The following is a 16,713-nucleotide window of genomic DNA, read 5'->3' on the forward strand; positions in this document are numbered from 1 at the left end:
ACCGGAGCTGCTCCATGCTGGTGCCAGAGCACTTGGCAAGGCAGTCTCCTCCTGGAAAAGGGAAGAGAAAGGAAATGAACCCCTGTACTCAGCCACTTCACTGTCTGTCTGGGGTTATACTCCTTGACACATCCTTCTAGACCTCAGCTTAAGGTTACAGGGTAACAACATCTTCCTGCCAATCCCACCCTCAAGTCTTATCCTCTCTGAATTTCTTCTGTAGTGCCCAGAAGAGCATTCTTTTCATTTCTTGATAGATGAGAACTCACCACTCTGCCTTATTTTCCTTCTCACCTTCCCCAGGTTACAGGTGGTAGCTGCCCATTTTGTTTCTGGAATACCAAACATCAATATGGCCTTCATGGCATATTATCAATAGGATGCAGTGATAGAATATTACCAAAAAGAGGAAAATGTATCAGGAAATTTTTTTTAGATATTAATATCATTTCACTTGGCTTCCCAGATGGCTCAGTGGTAAAGAATGCATCTGTCACTGCAGGAGATGCAGGAAACACAGGTTAGATCCCTGGGTCAGGAAGATCCCCTGGAGGAGGAAATGGCAACCTACTCCAGTATTCTTGCCTGGAAAATTCCCTGGACAGAGCAGCCTGGTGGGCTACAGTCCACTGGGATGCAAAGAGTCAGACAGAACTGAGCAACTGAGCGCGGGCACACCATTTCACTTACAACGTTCCTACCATTAAAGGGACAGGTAAGGTAGATGGCATTCTTCTGTTTTACCGCTGAGAAAACTGAGGCTCAGAGGGATTAGGCCCATCAAGGTCGCACTGCTTGTGGGTGGCGCAGTTGAGAAGAGCATGTGGGTGTTTTTACTCTCAGCTGAGCCCACCTTTGTGGCACCGTCCCTCCTCCCCTACTAGGGTACCCTTCCCCTTGTCAGGGCTGTGAAGTCAGTCACAGGGTACCCTCAGCTCTGCCAGTCTGCTCCCCTGTCCCTTAGAGTGATTATAAAGTAGAAACCATGAAATCAGCAGCTGCAAGAACGGCAGGCGTTCTGCCTCAAATAGACACAAATCCTGGAAGCCAGGTTAACGGCTAATGCCAATGGTTAATGGCAGTTAATGCTGAAGTCACTGTGAGCTTCATTTAAATTTTTTTTTTTAAGACTGCCCACTCTGACTATCTGGGAGGTGGCCAATGATCCATAGTAAGCAGTAAATAATTTGTAAGTCAGACCTCTCTATTGATGGCGATGTGATCGCAAGCTCACTCAGCAGCCTACACTGAAAAATAAGGCAGCCACCCCTGGGCCTCCCTGAAGGTGGTTTGGGAGGGCAACACACGCATAAGTGTGTATAAACATATGCATTTAATGGAGTGCAGAAGGAACAAGGACTGGCTTCATAATCAAGGAATCTTTTGACCTCTGCCCCGCTCTGTCTTTGCTGGAAGGCCTGCTCAGCCCAGAATCCACACAGCCTGAGGATGCAGTAGGAGCCTTCTGTTTATCTACCGGGTCCAGGAGAAAGCTAGGCTCCTGCTGCCACAGCAAAGGCCCCACGACCTACTCACATCCCTTTCTGTGCAGTGCCCTCACCTGAGGAGAGAAGCTGGGACACCCCCCTCCACGCCCCTTCAGCTCCCCCCTGGATGACCACGGAAGCTGCCTAACCAGCTTCTTCCATGCCACTCTGCTCTCTACTGTCCGTATCCAGGGAGAACCTAGGTCAGATGGTACCTTGTCTCTGCTGAAGCCCGCCTCCACTTGTGACCCACTGCATCTGCAGAGAATCCCAGGTCCCTGACACTGTGGGTGAAGCCCTCCAGCTCCGAGCACGGCCTCCGTCTCTGACTTCTTCCCGTGCCTTTGCCCCGGGCACGTAAGCCGCCGCCTCTCTCGCCCTCTTGCTCTTACGTGAACAGGTGAGGCTCTCACTGCCTTTGGGCTTTGCTCAGCCTCCATACAGCTTTTCACTGAGCACATTATTCACGTCTAATCCCAAATGTCACCTCCTCTGAAATAGGGGCTATTACCTGGTTTTATTTCTTAGCAGTTACCCCATTTTATTTCTCTTAGCATGTGTCTGTATCTGAAATATACTTATTTACTCAGCTGTTATCCATCTCCCTACAGTGAAAGGCTCTGGGAAGCAAGGGCTTTGTCTTACCACGGTGCATCCCCAGGGCTTCGTGCTACTTGGCGCATGGTTCGTCCCTTCATGAAATGTGAATGGCAGGACCAATTCCTCCTCCCCACCGCCAGCCCCACAGTTTCCTTTCCCAGTTGAGAAATGACCATATTGAAATTTATCAGATATTCAGTCTTTCATTTTTTAAAATGTATTTGTTCAACAGACATGTAGTGATTCCCTACTACAGGGATCCCTAACCCCTAGGCCATGGGCTGGTACCAGCCCATGACCTGTTAGAAGTCAAACCACATGGCAGAAGGAGAGTGGTGGGCAAAACCAAAACCATCCCCTACCCCTATTCTGTGGAGGAATTGCCTTCCATGTGGAAGCACCGTCCCTGGTGCCAGAAAGGCTGGGGCCTGTTGCCCTACTATTTCTAGCCTGTATGCCAGGTACTGGGGCCACCAGGCAGGTGCTGACTTCAAAGAATTCACGATCTAGAGAATTCCATATTTGTTCAACATGATAAGAAATATAACAAAGGTATGTGTCATGAACACAGAAAATGGACCTCTAGGTCAGGGATTTCAAAGAAGGGATTTCAAAAGGAGATAAACCTTGAACTGTAACTGAGAGGACGTGTAGGAATTAGGCAAACAAGGGGTTCCAGTGTTCTTAGCAGAAAAAAAGCGAATAGCAAGAAGTCCAAGAGAAGGACTTCCCCGGTGGTCCAGTGGTGGAGTCTGCCTTGCAACTCAGGGGACGTGAGTTCTGTCCCTGGTTGGGAAACTTAGATCCCACATGCCACGGGACGACTTAGCCTGCATGCTGAAACTGCTACAACTCGATGCAGCCAAATAAATAAGTATTTTTTAAAAAGAGGTCCATGAGAGCCTGGCAGACATCCTCCTTTATGGCTGGAGTAAAGGATTCCCATGAAAGAGAAGTAGGAGCTAGAATGGTGATAAGGGCTAGATTACAAAAGAAGGACCTGTATAATATAAAACAGTTTGGACTTTATCTTGAAAAAAGTATGAACTTTTAACATAATAACTCTGGCCCCAGTTAAGAGGATGTGTCAGAGGAAGAAAATACTGGTCTTAAAAGACGCTTGGGCCTGGACTAGGGGAGTGGCACAGTTTCTTAAGGCTGATGTAACAAATTATGACCAAATGGGTGGCTTAAAACAGAAACTGACCCTCTCATAGTTGTGGAGGACAGGATCCCAAAGCCAAGGTGTGGCTAAGGCCGGGTTCCCTTGGAGGCTCTGGCAAAGCACCCTCCCTTGACTCTTCCAAGTGTGCTCCTTGGCTTGGGGAGCAATACTTCCATCTCTGCTTCCATCTGTACACTGCCATCTTCTCCTGTTTCTCCCTGTCTTATGTCATGTTGGACTAAGGCCCATGTTAATGACTTCGTGTTGATTTGATCGTCAAAGACCCCACTTTGAAATATGTACACATTCATAGGCCCTGGGTTATCTTAGCAACAAAATAGCATAAATTCTTAGTGGCTTATAGACAATAGAAATTTATTTCTCACAAGTCTGAAGGCTGGAAAGTCCAGGTTTAGTGTCTGGTGAGAACCTTCTTCCAGGTTGCAGACTGCTGACCTTTGCCTGTATCCTCATGTGGCAGGAGGAGGACTGGAGAACCCTGTGGGCTCCCCCCTCAGGAGGGCTCTGTCTTGTTGCTTACACACTTTCCAAAGGCCCCAACTCCTAATAGCGTTACACTGGGCGTTACTGTTGTTCCGTCGCCAAGCTGTGTCTGACTCTGTGACCCCAGGCCCCTGCGCCCACCGTCTCCGGGAGTCGCTCAGGGTGGTCAGCCGCCTCGTCTGCCGGCCCTCCAACCTGTGCCCGCGGTCCCCCACCGGCGGGGCCTTCCCAGGGAGCTGGCTCTTCCCATCAGGTGGCCAGAGTGCTGGAGCTCCAGATTCACTAGCAGTCCTTCCAGTGAATATTCAGGACTGATTTCCTGTAGGATGGACTGGTTGGATCTCCTTGCAGTCCAAGGGACTCTCAAGAGTCTTCTCCAACACCACAATTCAAAAGCATCAAGTCTTCTTCGTTCAGCTTTCTTTATAGCCCAACTCTCACATGCATACATGACTACTGGAAAAACCATAGCTTTGCCTAGATGGACCTTTGTCAGCAAAGTCTCTGCTTTTTAATATGCTGGGAAATCGGAAACCTGGAGAATCAGCTCCACACTGCCAATATGGAGCATGAAAATCACATCCAAGAGTTCAAGAAACGAGACTCACAGGTGCTTGCGGACAAGGAGGCGCAGGCGCACAGGCTGAGAGGGGAGCTGGTCAGCGTGAACTCGCAGCGGGAGCAGCAGCTGGTGGAGCGGGGGCTCCTCGGGAGGAGGAGAGCAGAGGGCCGCGCGCGACCACGAGGCCGCAGTGAGCAAGCTGAAGGCCGAGTCGGAGCAGATGAGGCTCGAGCTGAAGAAGACCCAGGCCGCCAAGACAGAGCTGACGCTGGAGAAGGCCGCAGCAGGCTGAAGCAGATTGAGAAGGAATACACCCAGAAGCCGGCCAGGTCTTCTCAGGGGGCTTCTTTACCGTCTGAGCCACCACGGAGGCCTCTCGATGGACGGGAATTTGGACGAACTCCAAGGGGGCCAGGAGGCCTGTTGTGGGGCAGTCCGCGGGGTTGCGGAGAGTCAGACACAGCCGGGTGTCTGAGCAACAGCCGCAGAAGGCCGCTTAGCAACAGGATTCAGCATGGCCAGCGAACAGCGCGCTGCTGGCAACGCCGCAGCAAAGCGGTGATGAAATTAAGAAGTTTATGGGTCCCTGCGCATATTGACTGGAGGAGGAAATGGCAGTCCACTCCAGGACTCTCGCCTGGGAAATCCCACGGACAGAGGAGCCTGGCGGGCTGGAGTCCAGGGTGTCGCTAAGAGTCGGACGCGGCTGAGCGGCTAAACGAAACGACTCGGTTGGTCACGGCTTTTCTCCCAAGCAGCAAGTGCCTTTTAATTTCATGGCTCAGTCACCATCTGCAGTGATTTTGGAGCCCCCAAAAATAAAGTCTGCCACTCTTTCCACTGTTTCCCCATCTATTTGCCATGAAGTGATGGGACCAGATGTAGTAGAGGGTGAAGCCATCCATTAAAATACAGAATATATTATACACAATTTATTTTCTTCATCTTCAAATACTTACCCTGTCATCCAAAGCCATCTCAGTAGCCTAAAGAACTCCCCTAGAAAGAAGAAAGTGATCAAGAAGCAGTTGCATGAGTAAAACAAGAGGTAACAATACCTTTTTCAAAATTTAGACTAGAAGTTGAAATGGAAATCAAATTACTGAATTCAAGTGATTTCTTAAAAATCAGAGACACAGACACAACCTCAGTTTTTCTTGTGAAGGGAGAGGAAGGAAACTTGTTTCCTCAGCTGAATCTTTTGATCGAATCTATTCATTCAGGAGCCAGGTTGAAATCAGTAGTGTCTTGTTTGTTTGGGAAAACCTTAGGAAAGGGAGGCCGACTCTAGGCACAGAGTTTATCTCAGAAGAGCATTCACAGGCACAGGAAACAGCCCACAGACTCTACAGGTAGAGCGCCCTCCGCACTGGCCCCAGAACCCTGGGCCCTGTTCTCTCATGGTCCACCCGGTGCCTGTTGCCAAGCCTCTCGGATGTGCAGGCCACATAAGACCCACCCTCCCATAGAGGTCAGTGCCTTTCAGCATGTTTACCTGGAGGCCATGGCTCTCTGCCACATCCACCTGTGCTTTGAAGCAGACGGGGCGGAGGTGGGCGGGCGATCCCTATGCAAAGGCTGATTGAATTTGCAGTCACCAGACAGAGGCAATGATACAGCATTTCAGCAGTGGTCTGGGAGGAGGCTTGGGTTAGGTTGTGCAGAGTGAAATCTACCTTCCTTCTTCTTCGAACCCAGTTCAACCTTGGAAGACCTTAACCACGCGATGGCTTATTGGGGCTGAGACATTGCCAGGTCAAGGCCAAAAAGAGTGTGACCCACCCGCATTTTTCAGATTGTTGACAGATGGACTTAATGGCCCTCACACTCTGTATTCTTTTGCATGTTTTCCCTCCCTTAGTTCTTCAGACAGTTGGAAAGTCTGATGCAGCTTCGCCGGCTTTGACATGCTTTCGCCTAAGGCGGGGAAGGCACCTCTGCTCTTAATCTGACCCAGCAAATTGGCCCTGAGGAAGTCAAGTGTGTAGCGGGAAGAGCCATCTTTGACTCTTGCCTCGTATAACTCCTAAGTATAGGAGACACAAAGGGTGACCACAGCCTTCTTATAAATCTGTTATGGCCTCTTGACCTCTGAGCAATAATAAATAGTACGCTCTCAGGCTGTCCTGAAGATATGAAGACGTTTTTGTGAGAACATCTGGCATTCATTGACTCAGGAAAAGGAAGGGAAAAAAAAACTCACAAGCCCTGGGACAGAATTTCATTTTCTTTTCATGTTGCCATGTGGGTGAAGGAGCCCTTCTTTGTCTTTAAGCAAATGTGTGTGTGTGTGTGTGTATGTGTGTGTGTGCACGCGCGTGCAGGGGGAGGGAGGGGGTGCTGGTGGTGGGATGTGAATTCCCTTTCAAGTTTTAAAGGAGGTGTCCAAATGCACATGCATCTCTGTGAAGACATTCTCTGGCAGGGAGGCATCTTTCTGGAGAGGGCTGAGGATGTCTGGTCAGCGTAAGGTGCTGTCAGGGTGCCTTCTTTCCTCCTGCTCCTGTGAAGTTTGCCTTGCACCACCCTCTGGGAAGACCCGGCTCACAGATGGTAGATTCTGTAGGTTGCTTAGGGGACAACAGCTTGAAAAGGACAAGAGCTCAGAGGACTAGTGCCTAAGCTCACTCTCTCTTTCTCTCTCTCCCTCCCCACCCCACCTCCCCCCTCCACCCCAGCTCTATAGAACAACCTGGCTCATAAGCTCAAAAGCCACACATACAGATCTCCCCTTGGTGTGCTGTGGAAGTTCACTGCCAAACAGTGGATTTTCCTCCTTCCCACAGGATGAACATATGCCCTTCTTCCCTCTGCACAAAAGTTGGCCTCTCTTTGATCAGTAAGTTTAAATCAGAATAGGTCTAGGTAGCCAGAGTGACTTAAAATTTTAGCAAACAGTGGGATCCCTTTTAATTTTTAGAGGGAACTCTAATTCTACCCTTTATGACTTGCTTAATTATCCTGGGCCTCCCCAACAGCTGTCTATTGATTCCAATTAACATGATTGACATCTCCTCTGGAAGGTAAAAGCTAATCAGCTACAGGATCCCCCACTGAGATTTCATTTCCTTCTTGGAGTCACTCCTGGGCAGGAGAAAACTTAAATAGAGATTGAGACATGGCACCCACAGCTCTGATTTACTCTTTTATATATGACTTAGCACGGCACACATACGGCCCCACAGTGTCTTGTAGAGGGGGGGAAATGGGCTAGAGACTTTTTTTAAATGGTGATTTATTTTTGCATCAAACTAACATTAATTCTGTTGGCTTTCATTTTTATTCCTTTCTATTTTTTCATGAATCTAAATTGACCCATTGAATGTTTGGTTTCCCTTTCCTTTCCTGTTCTAAAGGACCCAAAAAGTCTACTCTTGATTAGTTCTGACAAGTTCAAAAGTTGACATGAACTTTCTGGTATAGCCAGATTTCAGTTTTCCATATTTTTTCCCAATGATTTGAATGTAGATCTTGATGGCTTTCTTGTGGTCTTTTCATATTTTTTTGTTTTTAAAAAGCAAGTAACAGATTATGTCAGATAACAAACCGCTTCATAAAGATAGTAGAGGGCTAGAACGATGCTGACCCTAATAGTGAAACATAAAAGAAATAAAACCAACAAATTCATTCAGCATGTATTTCTGTCTATTATGTGTCCGGTACATGAAAACTTCTAGAAGCGGTGGATGTGATCTGACTGTGATACCAGTGGCGTTCCCTTCCCAGTGAGAGAGAGAATCTAAACACTACAGTTGGCATCAAGCTCAGTATGAGCACTGTTATGTAGCTGAAAAAAAGTGCTATTAATATTATAGGCTGCACAGTTTCCAATTCAGAGGTCAGTGGGTAGGCAAATCCTCACGTTAATTGGCATTTTATTTGACTGTGAATTTTATTAAGACAGATACAGTGGCAGTCTGGCTGATCACCACATTCTGATAGCCTATCAGAGACCTTGGTATTTCACAGAGACTGAAAGGATATCTGTTGAATGAATAAACTATCTTGGCACAGACCCAGTGATTTCAAAGAAACATGGGCCAACTTTGTGCTTGGAAAGCTGGTCACAAACAATAATTATTGGAAAGATGAGTGGATGGGTAGATGAATGGATGGACGGATGGACGGGTGGATGGACGGACAGGATCAAAGGCGATAAGAGGAAACGCAATGAGATTTTTGTTTTGGAAAAACCCAGAATAACTGATAATGGGCGAGTAAGGCTCTTTCAAGAAAGAGCTTTGGGTATGTGTATGTGAAGAGATATAACTAAGTGTTGAATAGCTCTCCTTTATTTCGGTTTGGACCGTAAGTGAGAAGAGTGGTGAAGGAGCCCTTGACTTTAAGCACTGTGGTCTAGCAAATCTGGGGTCTGCCAATGTGTTTAGTCCACTGAAGGCAGCAAAGGGCTGCCTGGAGAAAATGCTTTTCTACTCACACACCTCTTTTTTTATCTTTCCTGGAGCCGTGTCATTTACATAAGGGAAGAATGGGGAGAAAAGGAAACGCCAAGAAGGAATACAGTGCTCAGCAATGCCAGGAAACCAACGTCCACTCCTGACGCGGCAAGGCTGCCACCTCCCTGGTAAAGAACACATGCTCCTGGTAGCACTTCTCGACCACAGTGGAGCCAAAGACAGCAAATAAAAACACCACCACAAACCCACCCTGAGATCCACTGAAACACTTTATTTTGTTTCTGTTTCACCCACTTCTAAATTTAGGTTTTCATCTGACAGATGAAGTGCTGCCTGTCTGTCAACCCCAAGTGTCAGCTTCTGTCTCTTAATGTCACTTCTTACCCCTGCAGTAAACCTCTGGACGGGGAGAAACTTCCCAGCTTTCCTGCAGAGAGGCTGGCACCCTAGACTGCACTTCCTGTGGGCTGACAAGTGCTTCTCATACGTCCTTTCATGATCATTTGAAAGATTATAGTCTCTCTACACTTGGGATTATCCTCTTCACTTCTCCATTTCTGTTGCTTCTAGGTTTTTCTTGCTTATATAGCTTTTTTGAGGGCCAGAGGAGGTGTTAATTACATAGGAAACCAAAAGTCAAACAAAGAATACTTTTGTAAACACAGTAATACAGTAAATATGTATATTGATCCCTGCTGACCTGCTCTGGTCATCTTAGGGCCTGAGAAACCCTAAGTGCTCTTATTTTTGGAGGAGTCCCACAGTCCCATCATAGCAAACATGGTAAATTATAGGTATATCACACATTAAATAGCATAAATTTGCAGAACAATTAAAGCACTTTTTTTAGTACAGTATTCTTTATTATAAACAATGAGATAACAGTGTCTAAGTGTGCATTTAAAGGATAATTGAAACTTAGTTATAATAATCAAAAACATCAGTTACCTATTTAGGAATAGCTTTTTTGTTGTTGTTGGTTTTACATTAATTTAAGATTAACATATGCCAGGATCATCTAATCTTGTCATACAGTTCAGGTATTAAATACTTAACAGGAAAAGACTAAATTTGGAATGCATGTTATGCTTTTATAATTTTGCTTATATATTTGGGCTCATATATTATCCAGCTCTGAACATTTTCATACCTCCTGAGAAAGCTCATGTGACATAGGTATTGACTAACATAGGAATGTCTCCTCTTTCCATAGCAATTTCAGTGGTCCTCTTAGAGGTTGTTGACTTTCCTAAGAATGTCATCTGACTGTCCTCTGGGTTTCATTATCCACTCATCTGTTGATGGACTCTTAGGTATATACACATGTTCAATGGAATACTATTCAAACATTAAAAAGTGAAATTTTGCTGTTTGCAGCAATATGGATGATTGTCGAGGTTATTATGCTAAGTGAAATAAGTCAGACAGAGAAAGACAAATCCCGGATGATATCAACTTATATGTGCAGTCTAAAAAATACAACAAACTAGTGAATATAACAAAAAAGAAGCAGACTTACAGATAAAGAGAACAAACTAGTGGTTATAGTGGTGAGGGGAGGAGCAACATAGGCGTGGGTTAGTAAGATGTACAAACTATTAGGTGTAAAATAAGCTTATAAGGAGTATTGTACAACAGGGAATATAGCCAGTATTTTATAGTGAGTGTAAATGGAGAAGAATCTTTAAAAATTGTAAATCACTATATTGTACACCTGTAACTTATAAAATATTGTACAGCAACTATACTTCAATTTTAAAAAGCTGGATTTTCAGCCAACCACTAAAGGTTCAACACTCTGCTGGTCAGGGCATTACTCAGCTTCCAAGGGCTCCAAACTCTGGCCTGCTCTTGACTCAGTCAAATCTGATGCTCCAGATTTCAAAAATAGTATGTCAAGTAGGTGGCATATTTTTCCAAGCAGCCAAAACACTGGGGCAAGGGGCCTGGGTTCCCTTTTCCAGACTGTGATTCCTTTCAGAAGAATTTCATGCCACCTGCAGAGACAAGATAGAAGTGATAACTATAACCACTTAATATGACTGCTATCTGAGCAAAAATACTATGGATTTCATGTGTATTACTCTACTAGAACTCAGATCTGATCTCACTTTTCATATTCAAAGCTAAAAAATACAAATAGTGTTGAATCCTTGGCAGCAACACTAGGAGAAGCCTGTAGGCAAACCAAATAAGTATTGCTGTGAATTGTCTTATCTCTGGTGATGCTGAAGTTACAAGAAGTCTGGTTTAAGAAAACCTCTCATCAACCTGCACTCCCCCTGCCCCCGCCCCCCTCCACACACACGACCAGCTTCACCAGGGCAGAGACTGTCTTATAGTTTGAGGAGCTGTATTGAGTAAAAATCCCTAAGGACAATATAAGAAATAATCATTAAAAGTCAATAATTGAATGCTTACCAAATCCCTGGTTCTGTTATCAGAATGCTTTATACCTTATCCCAGAGTCAAACCTGTAGGCAAGTGTTTGTAGGGAGCTAATGATTCCCTGCTCAAGGAGCATCCTGAGGCTTTGAGAGGTTAAGTCCAAGGCCACTATGGCGGAGTGTGAATATCCACACCTTTGTCTGCTGTGGATTCTGTGCTTTGAGGGACATTCAAAGAAATTAAATGAGTTTGAGGGATAGTATGTGGATCTTGAAAGCAGCGATGGAGCAGAAGTTGGCCTTTTCTTTTATTTATCCATTCATTCATTCTTGGCTATGCTGGGTCTTCCCTGCTGGGTGCAGGCTTTCTCTAGCTGTGGCAAGCTGGGGCTGCTCTTGGTTGAGGTGCATGGGCCTGTCACTGTGGGGGCTTCTCTTGTTGCAGAGCACGGGCTCTAAGCGTCCCCGGGCTTCGGTCGTCATGGCTCGTGGGCTCCGTGGTTGTGGCTGGTGGTCTTCAAGAGTTGTGGCACACGGGCTGAGCTGTGGTACGTGGCTGGAGCCCACGTCCCCTGCATCAACAGGCAGATTCTTAACCATTGGACCGTCGGGACTCCCTCTTCTCTCCTTCTTTCCTTGCTTCCTGCCTGCTCCTTTCTTCCTCCACAAATGTTTACTAGATACTCTGCTAAGTTGCTGTAACCTGATCCTGTTCTCAAGTCAGTGACACCCTGGGAGAGGGTATGCCCACACAGTGCATCCCTGGGGCACCGTGGGATCTCCAAGGAGCTGTGTGCTGGGCGGCCGGAGCGCAGGGGCCAGAGCAGCCAGGGGTGAGCACAGCAAGTCTCCCGACACAGAAAGAAGCCGTCTTGTGTGTGAGGATCCAAAAACAGGAACACACACATCACATGCAAGGGGTGACGGCGTAATTCGGTCAGATCAATTGGATTGACGGAATCATCATGGAAAATGGATATGAGGATAACTGGAAAGATGATTAGATTCATGCTGAGAAGACCTTTAGAGGCTGTTGAAGGCAAAGACCTCCTTATAGACAGGGCCTTATGTTAAGCCAGACAGTCACAGAGATGGAGGAAAGATTGGATTCAAGAAACATTTCAACCGAAAAATTCACAGGACTTGGAGACAGATTTAAAAAGGGAAAGAGCAGGAATGGGCGTATTGTTTACCAGCAAAAGGACAAAGAGGTGGCTTGAGGAGGTGGTCTGGAGTCAGTCTGGGATGTGTTGAGTCTGAGATGCCTACAGGGCATCCAGGTGGAGAGGTATATTTTTTAAGTATGCATTGTTGTGGTTCCCTGCCTCCCACCCCAATCTACAAATAGTACTTGAATCCTCCTTAAAGAAGTGAAGTCGCCAGTAAAAATAATGTTGGAATTAGTGCGTCTTGACTCTGGCCAGAGTAGAATCCCTGTGGCAAAGCCCAGAATATCGAAAGCAAATGGTGTTTTTGGCAGTATGGGACAGGCACCCAGCTGCTAAATAGGGCTTTTGGCCTGGGGAGGGGGCAGGGAAAATAGAAGGTAGGGGAGGGTGGAGAAAAGGGGGGCAGGAGAATCATCTCTAAGAAGAAATCACTTTTGTTTTTAATTTTACACACATGGGGCTCATAATACCATAATACTTGCAAGAACAGGGTTTAGCGATGAAGAGAGATGGAGAGGAAGCATCAGCCTCCCTTCGTGAGGGGGCACTGCTGCTTGCTGCCAAGCAGATTCCGGTGCTCACAAGAATGTATTTGGGGTGAAGGGCAAGGAGAAAGTGATTGCCACGCCTCCCGTGGCTTTCCTTATGCTTTCCTAAATGTGCTGTCCACCTCTCGACTCTGACCGGCCCAGAGCACACCTGTGAGGTTGGGGATCTGCAGTAGTTTCAAATAGGCTGTGTGCTGTCGCTCCCGCTTCTGTCTTACTTTTACCCACTTACCTACTCACTTCGAAAGCAGCATGGAAGCGAGCCAGTACCCTCTGTAGTCTATCTGATTCTGAGAGCCTCACCTCCCTCCTTGTATTAATTTAGGAATGTTTCATTTCTGCAGAAGTGATGCTGTGATCTTTGCTTCTCTATGCACGCCTTTCATCTGACACTCACAATGTGCTGTACAGATGTTCCCCTGCCAAACCCTGGTGCCCCCTAATTTGCCTTGAGATCCCTGGCAAGTTACAGTCCCTTTCAGCAATACCACCACTTTACCTGCAGTGAAATACACAGACAAGATACCTTGGGGGCAGGGTGTCCCTCTCTACACCACCTTCCACTTCTCCGCCCATCAGAGTCTGCTCATATTCTGCCTTCTCTGTTCGATCTATAGAAGTCCAACTCATCAATTCATTCCCACTTGTTAAGGCAATATGTCTATACTGAGTGATATATTGAGGACTCTATCACCAGGGATATAGCAATGAGCAAAGCGCATTTAGCCCCAGCCTCTCAGATCTCACAGTATAGTTGGAGATGACAGAAAAGAGAGCATGACCTGCACTGTGCTGTGTAGACAGCAAACGGAGGTGAGCACTGGGAGCCGCGGGGACGCAGAACGGGGCCGCTCGCTCGCTGGTGAGGCGGGGTGCTTCCTGTGTGCTTGCTGCGACTTGGATCCTGAATCAGCTGTGTGACTTGGGGCGAGTTACTTAACACCTCTTTGCCTTCAAAACATGGCACTGAATTAGAAACCTGGTGAAGTAGCTAGTACATTTCTGTTGTTGTTTAGTCACTAAGTCAGGCTGACTCTGTTGTGACCCAGTGGATCGTAGTCCGCCAGGCTCCTCTGTGCATGGGATTTCCCACACAAGAATATTGAAGTGGGTTGCTGTTTAATCTTCTGACCCAGGGACCAAACCCGTATCTCCTGAATTGCCAGATGGACTCTTCACCACTGAGCCACCTGGGAAGCCCAGCTAGCACACAGAAATGCTGAAAAAGCACCTATTCATGCATTCATTCATTCGTTTATTCACTCCGTCCTTCAGAGCATTCTTATCGAGTTCCACCCTGTGTCAGGCAGTGTTCTTCGAGGTGTGGAGAGGAGTGCCCAGGTGTGCGCCCAGGTCTTAGAACATCAGCACTTCTACAAAGTACATCACTTTATATCAGTCCTTTTTCTTCTGCCTGGACTATATTTGGGAAGATCTCAGAAGTGATATATTTGGGAAGATCTTAGAAGTGATAGTAATAATTCTCTTTTGCTCCTTGTTGAAGCAGCAAACAAGTGCACTTTCCTGGAGGTGAGGGAAAGTCCGGGCAGTGAGGAAGTAGTTAAGCTGCACCCAGCTTGCACTTTGGAGATGATCATCTCACCCACAGCTCCCAGACTGCCACCCACTGGTCCAGGTCCCCAGGTCCACTCTCCCACCATCACCTCCCTTCCCACCCCCATCTTGAATTTAGGTCTGCTCAGCATGGTGAGATACATAGCAATGCACTCTCATCCTCTGTCGCTGTCGGAAACAGTCTAAAAATCAAGTTGGGTGCCTTGAAGTTTTACAAGTGTCCACTGCTGCTGAAAACTTGAAGCTCTTAGAAATAAAACGCACAGCCCCCAGAAGCTTTTCCCCCGGGAGAACTTGGCCTTCTCATGCACGTGTCCAGCCACAGCTGTTTCACACGGAGTGAGGAGGAGACCGTATGAACTGCTGACCCAGGTGAAACCTTAGCGTTACCCAGTGACTCAACTCCACACCGTGGAGGAGTCCTTCCCTTGCTGTGATGGACAGGGACTGCTTCTCCAGAGAAGATAAGCTTATGCAGTGGGGAGCCAAGGAAGCGATGTTTATTGCTGTGGTCGATGATACCAAAGAGGCTGCAAAAAGTAGCCTCCTTCCAGAACACACAGCTGGACTCTTCAGTACATCGAACTGTGTTTTGAACTATTCTCTTCCCAGTAGATGGCTTTCCCTTTCTTTCAGATTCAAATAACGTAGTATTCTTTATTATAAAGTACAGAATTCAGCTTTAGGACTGTTCACCTTGTTGTGCTGCCTTCACAAGGATCTAATTCCAGAGCATATCCATCACCTCGAAGAGAAACCCACCACCCATTAGCAGTCACTCCCCTTGTTCCTCTGCAGAGCCCAGGTAACCACTCGTTTACTTTTTATCCCCATGGAGTTTCCTTTGGAGGGCATTTTATATACATGCAATCATGTCGTAATTGACTACATGGAATTGTGTAGTAATCTGATTTCTGTTACCGAGCATGTTTCCAAGATTCATTTATGCTGTAGCATATGACTACTACATTCCTTTTTATGGCTAAATAATATTCCACTGTATGTCAATCATATTTTGTTCTTCCATTCATCATTTAATGGGCATTTGGTTGTTTCTAGCTTTTGGCTACTAATAATGAACATTTTTGTTTAAGGTTTTGTGTGGATGTATTTTTTCCCTTGTCATTGGTTTATATCTGGGTGTGAGGTTACTAGGTCATATGATAATTCTGTATTTAATGTTTTGAGGAACTGCCAGAGTATTTTCCACAGTGGCTGTGCCATTTATACCCATACCGACAATTTATGAGGGTTCTAGTCTCTCCATATCCTTGCCAACATTTATTATGGAGATATGTGTGTGTGTGTGTGTGTGTGTGTGTGTGTGTATGTGTGTGTGTGTGTATATATATATATATATATATATATATATATATATAGGCTTCCCTGGTGGTTCAGATGGTAAAGAATTCGCCTGCAATGCAGGAGACCCAGGTTCAATCCCTGGGTTGGGAAGATCCCCTGGAGGAGGGCATGGCAACCCACTCCAGTATTCTTGCCTGGAGCATCCCATGGACAGAGGAGCCTGGTGGGCTACAGTCCATGGGTTTGCAAAGTGTCAGACATGACTGGGAGCACAGCACAGCTTACAGATATACCTATATCTCCATTATAATGCCTACTCAATGTGAAATGGTGCTGTTTCTTATGTGTATTAATTTGGTCACTCTAGCTTTTCTATTTCTCTCTACCAGTCACTCCTATCACTGTAGTTTCCTCCCATGTAGGATGCAGAATTTTTCCTAAAATTCTGAAAGATGATGGCCAATTTTTAGTATCTTGTATGTCTCATAGTTGTGTCATTCTTTCTGTTAACCTGCCCTGAGTCTGCCTCATCCCAATCTTGAACTGCCAGTTCACATGTCTTCCAAAGATCCAGAACTCTTTTACTCCCATTATTTGCTCAATTTGAGGCCTGGATTTCATAAGACAGAGATAGCTACTCCCTTTTAAAGCAGCCACCCTTCCTGCCCAGGCAATGGAGAGAGGAGAGCGGGAGCTCATGGTTTTCATTTGCGTCTCTTGCTTCTCTTTATTTCTAAACCAAGAGACTAATGATTTATTCACAAACCTTGGTTTGGAAGAATTTAAACATAAAGCATGGCCACATTCGGACTTAGTATTCAAGAATTTGTGGTTCCTTGAAAATAGCTGGTGTAAAGTGTCTTCAAAAGAGATTAATATACATGTTATCAAGTTATACTAAACCAAATTAAGGCAACAAAGTATCTTCATCTATTTTAGTGATGTGTTGGAATCATGCCTTATAAATAGTCCTTCTTATTAGAGTGAGTCCTG

General features: G+C 46.0%; 1 protein-coding gene across 1 annotated transcript in view; it reads left to right on the forward strand.

Annotated features, from left to right (window-relative positions):
• SLIT3 (slit guidance ligand 3) overlaps positions 1-16,713 on the forward strand; it is a 723,374-nt gene that overhangs the window by 273,647 nt on the left and 433,014 nt on the right. The gene's annotated exons all lie outside the window — the stretch shown is intronic.

Source organism: Odocoileus virginianus, chromosome 14, assembly GCF_023699985.2.
Source record: "Odocoileus virginianus isolate 20LAN1187 ecotype Illinois chromosome 14, Ovbor_1.2, whole genome shotgun sequence".
Lineage (NCBI taxonomy): Eukaryota > Metazoa > Chordata > Mammalia > Artiodactyla > Cervidae > Odocoileus > Odocoileus virginianus.